Below are 7,321 nucleotides of genomic sequence, written 5' to 3'. Positions count from 1 at the left end.
TACAACTAGCCAAGAGGAAAAGGGAAGCGTACATAAGGTCTAGGCAGCTAGGGACAGAACAGCCCCTGGAGGAATATTGGAAGAGTAGGACAAGTCTTTAACAAGGAATCAAGCGGGCTAAAAGGGGTCATGAAATAGCCTTAGCTAGCAGAATTAAGGAAAATCCCAAAGCATTTTATTCTTATGTAAGAAGCAAGCGGGTAACTAGAGAAAGGATTGATCCACTAAAAGATAATGAAGGAAGGCTGTGTGCCGAACCTGAGAGAATGGGTGAGATTCTGAATGATTACTTTGCATCAGTGTTCAGTAGCCCTAAAACTAACCCCAACTCTATTGAACCTAACCCTAACCTTAACACTAATCATAACCCTAACCCGACCATAAACCAACCCTAACCCTATCACTTCATAGGACAATTACACTATCCTGGGGCGAGTTAGTTGACATTTAGTTTCACATTCTCTATTGCAAATAAAATCTTTCCTGAGAAATTCTAACCCTAACCCTAACCTTAAACCTAACACTAACCCCAATCTCTTCACAGGATATACATGCTATTCTGAGTTCAAGCTGGTTAACCCTTAGTTTAACCTTTGGCAATGATGTCTTTCCTGAGAAACTCTAACCCTAAATGTAACTGTAATCTGAAGATGAACAACAATTCTCCCCCTAACTCCAACTTTAAACCTATCCCTGTCCTAGGACCAAGTTGGGCGACCATTAGTTTCACTTCGTCCTTCACAATAATATTGCGAAGTATTATTGTTAGGGTTTCCTGAGAAACCCTAACAATAATACTAACCCTAACTCTAACTCTAACTCTAACCCGAACAGTAAACCTAACTCTAACCTTAGCTCTAAAGCTAGGCCTCACCCCATTACCAACCCAATCCCTAACCTTATTCCTGACCTTAACCTTAATTCTAAACTGAATGCTAACCCGATCACTAACCTTATCTTCAAACGTAACCCTATCCTTAGACTTAACCCTAACCTGAGCCCTAACCTTCAAATTTAGCTCTAAATCTAACATTAGTAATAACCCTAACCCTCAACCTTACCTAAGATTTATTCCAACCCTAACCCTAATAAGAGGAATAAGAGAATGGTCAAAGAAAGAGTAGGGCCGATCAGGGATAGCATAGGGAATTTGTGTGTGGAGTCTGAGGAGGTAGGGGAAGCCCTAACTTAGTTTTTTGCTTCTGTCTTTATGAAAGAAACAAACTTTGTAGTGAATGAAACCTTTGAAGAGCAGGTGTGCATGCTGAAATGGATAGAGAGAGAGGAAGCTGATGTGCTGAAAATTTTGTCAAACATTAAGATTGACAAGTCGCCAGGCCTGGACCAGATTTGTCCTCGGCTGCTTTGGAGTCGATAGCCAGAGACTATTTCCCACAGCAGAAATGACTAACATGAGGGGTCATAGTTTTAAGCTGGTTGGCGGAAAGTATAGAGGGGATGTCAGAGGCGGGTTCTTTACACAGAGAGTAGTGAGAGCATGGAATGCGTTGCCAGCAGCAGTTGTGGAGGCAGGGTCATTGGGGACATTTAAGAGACTCCTGGACATGCATATGATCACAGAAATTTGAGGGTGCATACATGAGGATCAGTGGTCGGCACAACATCATGGGCTGAAGGGCCTGTTCTGTGCTGTACTGCTCTATGTTCTATGTTCTATGTTCTAAACATAACCCTAACCTCAAGCTTAACCCTAACTGTAAACATAACCCTAATGCTAACTCTAAACCTAACCCTAACCCTAAATCTTGCTCTAACCATAAATTTAGTCCTAACCCAAATCCTAGGCGCAGCCTTAAACTTTAACCCTACACTTAAACTGAGCACTAACTCTAAATCTATCATGAAACCTAACCCTAACTCTAATCTTACCCATAACCCAAAACCTATCCCTATCACTATTCTATCTCAAAACTTAACCTTAATCTTAACCCTAATCCTAATGCCATCCCTAACTCAAATCTGAAACCTGGCTGTAACCCTAAACTTAATCCTAATTAGCCCAAAACCTAACCTGAACCCTAATGTAACCCTAACATTAACTCTAACCCTAAACCTAACCCTAAAACTTACCCTAATTGTAAACTAAACCCTACCCTTAAAGCTAGCCCGAGCACTAACATGACCAACTCTAAATCAAACCGTAATCTTAATCCTAGCCCTAAAACTGTTCCTAACCCTATCTCTAACCCTAACCATACCCCTTGCTCTAAGCACTTAACCTAGCCTTAAGCTTACTGCTAAACCTAAACCTAATGCTGATCTGAGCCCTGTCCTTAAACCTAGCTGTAAACCTTCCCCTAACTCTAAGCCTAAAACTAACACTAGCACTGATCTTAACACTAATCCTAACCATAACACAATCCCTAACATTTACCTTGAATCATAATCCTAACGCTAACCGTAACCCTAACCCTAAACCTAACCCTAGCTCTAGCCCTAACCCAAGTATAACCTTCACCCTAGTCCTAACCCAACCCTAGCCTAACCCTAACCCTAACACTGCACCGAACCCCAACCCTAACCCTAAACATAGACCAAGCCCTAATCCTAAATCTAACCTTAAATCTAACTGTAACCCTAACCTTAGCCCTAAGCCCAATTCTAAACATAACCCTTACTATAGGCCGAGTCAAAACCCTAACCCTATCCCTAATCGTAACTCTAACCCTAACAATTATTTCAGCCTAGATCAAACCTTAACCCAAACCCTCACTCTAACCTTAACCCTGAACTTAATCCTAGCCCTAGCCCAAATCCTAAATCTAAACTTAGACTTAACTGTAGCCCTAACGTAAGCTCTAAACCCCAGATGTAAACCTAATGCTAACCCCAACCCTAATCTTGACCCTAACCCTCATTAACACAAGCTCTAATTCTAAACCTAATACTAACCTCAGCCTAAGGCTAATCCTAACCCTTACCCTAACCCCAGAACAAACGCTAACGCTGGCTCTCAACTGATCACTAAACCTAAACATGAACCTAACCCCAACCCAGTCCTAAACCAAAGTCAATACTAAGAGCTAAGCCTAACCCTAACCTCAGCCCTGACCATAGCCCTAACCCTAACCCTTACCTTAGCTCAAGACTAAGCCCTAACCCTCTCCATAAATGTAATCCTAGACTAAACCCTAACTCTAACCCTAACACTAATCCTAAATGTAACCCTAAGATTAATTCTAGCCCTAACCCTCACCAAAACACTAACCCTAGCCATAACATTAACCCAAACCCTAATCCTAGTGCAAGCCCTAATCCTAATCCTTGCCTTAACCCTAAAACAAACCCGAAGGCTAAAGCTAACATTAGCTCCGAGCTTAACACAATCCCTAAATGTAACCCAAACATCCAAATTGAACTTAACAGCAACCTTAACCCTAACCCCAACTATAGCGCTAATCCTAGCCTGAAACCTAACACTAACCTAACCTCAACACTAACCCTAAACCTAATACTCAAGCTAATCCTGAACATAGTTCTAAACCTAGCCCAGACCCCAGCACTAACCTTAACCCTAGAATGATCTCTAACCCGAAGTGTAACCTTAGCCCTAACCCTAATCTAACCTTAACGCTAACCCTGCACTTAATCCTGACCGGAGGAGAAAGTGAGGTCTGCAGATGCTGGAGATCAGAGCTGAAAATGTGTTGCTGGAAAAGCGCAGCAGGTCAGGCAGCATCCAGGGAACAGGAGAATCGACATTTCGGGCATAAGCCCTTCTTCAGGAATGAGGAAAGTTTGTCCAGCAGGCTAAGATAAAAGGTAGCGAGGAGGGACTTGGGGGAGGGGCGTCAGAAATGCGATAGGTGGAAAGAGGTCAAGGTGAGGGTGATAGGTCAGACTGGGGTGGGGGCGGAGAGGTCAGGAAGAAGATTGCAGGTTAGGAAGGCGGTGCTGAGTCCGATGGATTTGACTGAGACAAGGTGGGGGGAGGGGAAATACCTTGTCTCAGTCAAATCCATCGAATTCAGCACCGCCTTCCTAACCTGCAATCTTCTTCCCGACCTCTCCGCCCCCACCCCAGTCTGACCTATCACCCTCACCGTGACCTCTTTCCACCTATCACATTTCCGACGCCCCTCCCCCAAGTCCCTCCTCCCTACCTTTTATCTTACCCTGCTGGATCCCGACCTCTCCGCCCCCACCCCCGTCTGACCTATCACCCTCACCTTGACCTCTTTCCACCTATCACATTTCCGACGCCCCTCCCCCAAGTCCCTCCTCGCTACCTTTTATCTTAGCCTGCTGGACAAACTTTCCTCATTCCTGAAGAAGGGCTTATGCCCGAAATGTCAATTCTCCTGTTCCCTGGATGCTGCCTGACCTGCTGCGCTTTTCCAGCAACACATTTTCACTTAATCCTGACCCTAAACCTAACCTCAAAGCTGAACATAAGCCTCACCCGAGCCCCACACAAAACCTTGTCCCTTTCCCTAACTGTAACTTTAACTCTAAACCTTATCCTAGCCTGAAACCAAACCCTAAATCTAACCCTAACCCTAACTCCAGCCTTAACCCAAAACCTAACTATAGCCCTAGTCCTAATCCAAAATCTAAATTTAGATCCAGCCCTAGCCCTAATCCTAATCCTAAACCTCGCCCTGATCTGAACCCGAGCCAATGCTAACCCTAACCCTAAACCTAACACTAACATCAGCCTAAGCCAACGGTGGCACAGTGGTTAGCACTGCTGCCTCACAGCGCCTGAGACCCGGGTTCAATTCCCGCCTCAGGCGACTGACCGTGTGGAGTTTGCACGTTCTCTCCGTGTCTGCGTGGGTTTCCTCTGGGTGCTCCGGTTTCCTCCCACAGTCCAAAGATGTGCAGGTCAGGTGAATTGGCCATGCTAAATTGTCTGTTGTGTTAGGTAAGGGGTAAATGTCGGGGTATGGGTGAGTTGCGCTTCGGCGGGGCGGTGTGGACTTGTTGGGCCGAAGGGCCTGTTTCCACACTGTAATGTAATGTAATCTAATCTAACCCTAGCCCTAAACCTCAATCAATACTTAGACCTAAGCATAACCCTAACCTTAGCCTTAGCCATAGCCCTAACCCTAACCTTTACTCCTGGTCTAGACCAAAACCTAACTCTATCCATGACCGTAACACAGCCCTAACCGTAAACATAACCATAATTGAACTCTTACCCGAACCCTAACCCTTACCTAGCCCTGGACCAAACCCTAACTCTAACCCCAACCCTCACCCTAGCCCTATCCCTAAATTTAACCTTATACCTAATCCTAATCTTAACCTTAGCTGTAACCCCAGCCCTAACCCAAACCCTAACCCTAACTCAAACGCTAACCCTCATGCTAATACTGAACCTAAAGGTAACCCCAGCCCTAGCCCTAACCATAAACCTAACCATAACCATATAGGGCGGCATGGTGTCTCAGTGGTTAGCACTGCTGCTTCATTACACCAGGGACCCAGGTTCGATTCGCGCCTCGGGCAACTGTCTATGTGGAGTTTGCACATTCTCCCCGTGTTTACGTGGGTTTCCTCCCACAATCCAATTATGTGCAGATCAGGTGAATTGGCCATGCTAAATTACCCATAGTGTTAGGTGCATTGGTCAGTGGTAAATATAGGTGGGTGGGTTACTCTTCAGAGGGTTGGTGTGGACTTGTTGGGCTGAAGGTCATGTTTCCATACTGTAGGGAATCTAATCTAATCATAACTGTAACCCTAGCTGTAACTCTAACCCTTACCCAAGCCTCAGACCAAACCTTAACCTTGACTTGTACCGTACCAATAGCCCTAGCCTGTACCCTAAGTTTAACCTTAGACCTAACCCTATCCTTAGCCTGACCCCTGTAACCCTTACTCTATCACTTGACCAAACACTAGCTTTAGACCTAGCCCTAACTGTAATCCACAGCCTGACCCAACACTCACTAATACTAATCTTAACGCTAACCGCATGCCTAAATCTAACCCTAGCCCCAGCCTGAGCCCGAAGCCTATCCCTACCAGTAAACCTGAACCAAGCCCTAACCCTAGCCTGAGTCCTAATGCTAACCTTAACCATAACCCTAACCCCTAACCTGAGTCCTAATGCTAACCCTAACTCTGAAACTAGCCCTAAACCTAGCACCATTAATTACTAATCCTCGCCCTTACACTAGCCCTAACACAAATCATAAACCTAAACCTAAACCTAAGACTAGCCCCAAACTTAACATTAACATGAACCAGAACATACCCACACTAATACTAATTCTATCACATTTGTCATATCAAACTGTTATGCACTCAGACAATATGCTTTCATTGATGCTTCTGTAGAGGTCAGTGAGGGACCTTCTGGACATGCCAGATTTCCTGAGCTGCCTGAGGAAGAACAGGCATTGTTGTGCCTTCATGACCGTCACATCTCCATGGGAGGTCCAGGTCAGATTGTCCATTATCATCACTCTGAGCAACTTGGTGCTCTCCACCCTGTCAACCTCAGTTCTCTTGATGTAGATGGGGGTATTTTCTCCTCATTTCTTTCTGAATTCAATAGTTTTGCCAAGGTTGAAAGAGAGGTTGTTCTCATTGCACCCAAACCCTAACCCTACCCTGAAACCTAACCCTAACCTTAACCCTAATGCAAACCCTAACACTAATCGTAACCCTAGTCCAAACCCTAACTCTTGCACTAATCCTAACCCTAGCCCTAGTCCTAAACCACAACTCGCCCTAACCCTAAATCAAACTTTGCCCCTAAACCAACCACTAAACCTAACCCTAAACCTATTCCTAGCCCTCACCATAATGCCAACCACAACCCTAACCTTAACACTAAACCTAAACTTACTCGTAACCCAAACCCTAACGCAAGACAAACCTGAACCCTCGCCCTTGTCCTCACCCTCACCCTCACCCTAACTCATCAGAGGACAGTTACACTATCCCAGGGCAAGTTGGGTGACTCTGAGTTTCACTCCATCTTTGGCAATGATGTCTTTCTTGACAAATACAAATTCTAATTGTAACTGTAATCCTCACACAAACCATAATCCTAACCCTAACCCTATTCACATTATGGTCTGACCAGTGCCCTGTATAATTTTAACAAATCCTCCCTACTTTTATTTTCCAATCCCTTTGAAATACAGGCCTTCATTCCATTACCCACTGAACTTGGATACTAGATTTTTGTGATTGATGGGCGAGGACTCTCGATTCCCTCTGTTCTGTAACTTCCTGCAATCTTTTGCTATTTACATAATATTAAGCTCTTCTAGTCTTCTTGCCAAAGTGCATAACCTCACATTTCCCACATTATAGTCCACCTACCAAATTTCTGTCCATT

This window comes from Chiloscyllium plagiosum, chromosome 35, assembly GCF_004010195.1.
Source record: "Chiloscyllium plagiosum isolate BGI_BamShark_2017 chromosome 35, ASM401019v2, whole genome shotgun sequence".
Lineage (NCBI taxonomy): Eukaryota > Metazoa > Chordata > Chondrichthyes > Orectolobiformes > Hemiscylliidae > Chiloscyllium > Chiloscyllium plagiosum.
This window is presented reverse-complemented; position numbering follows the sequence as displayed.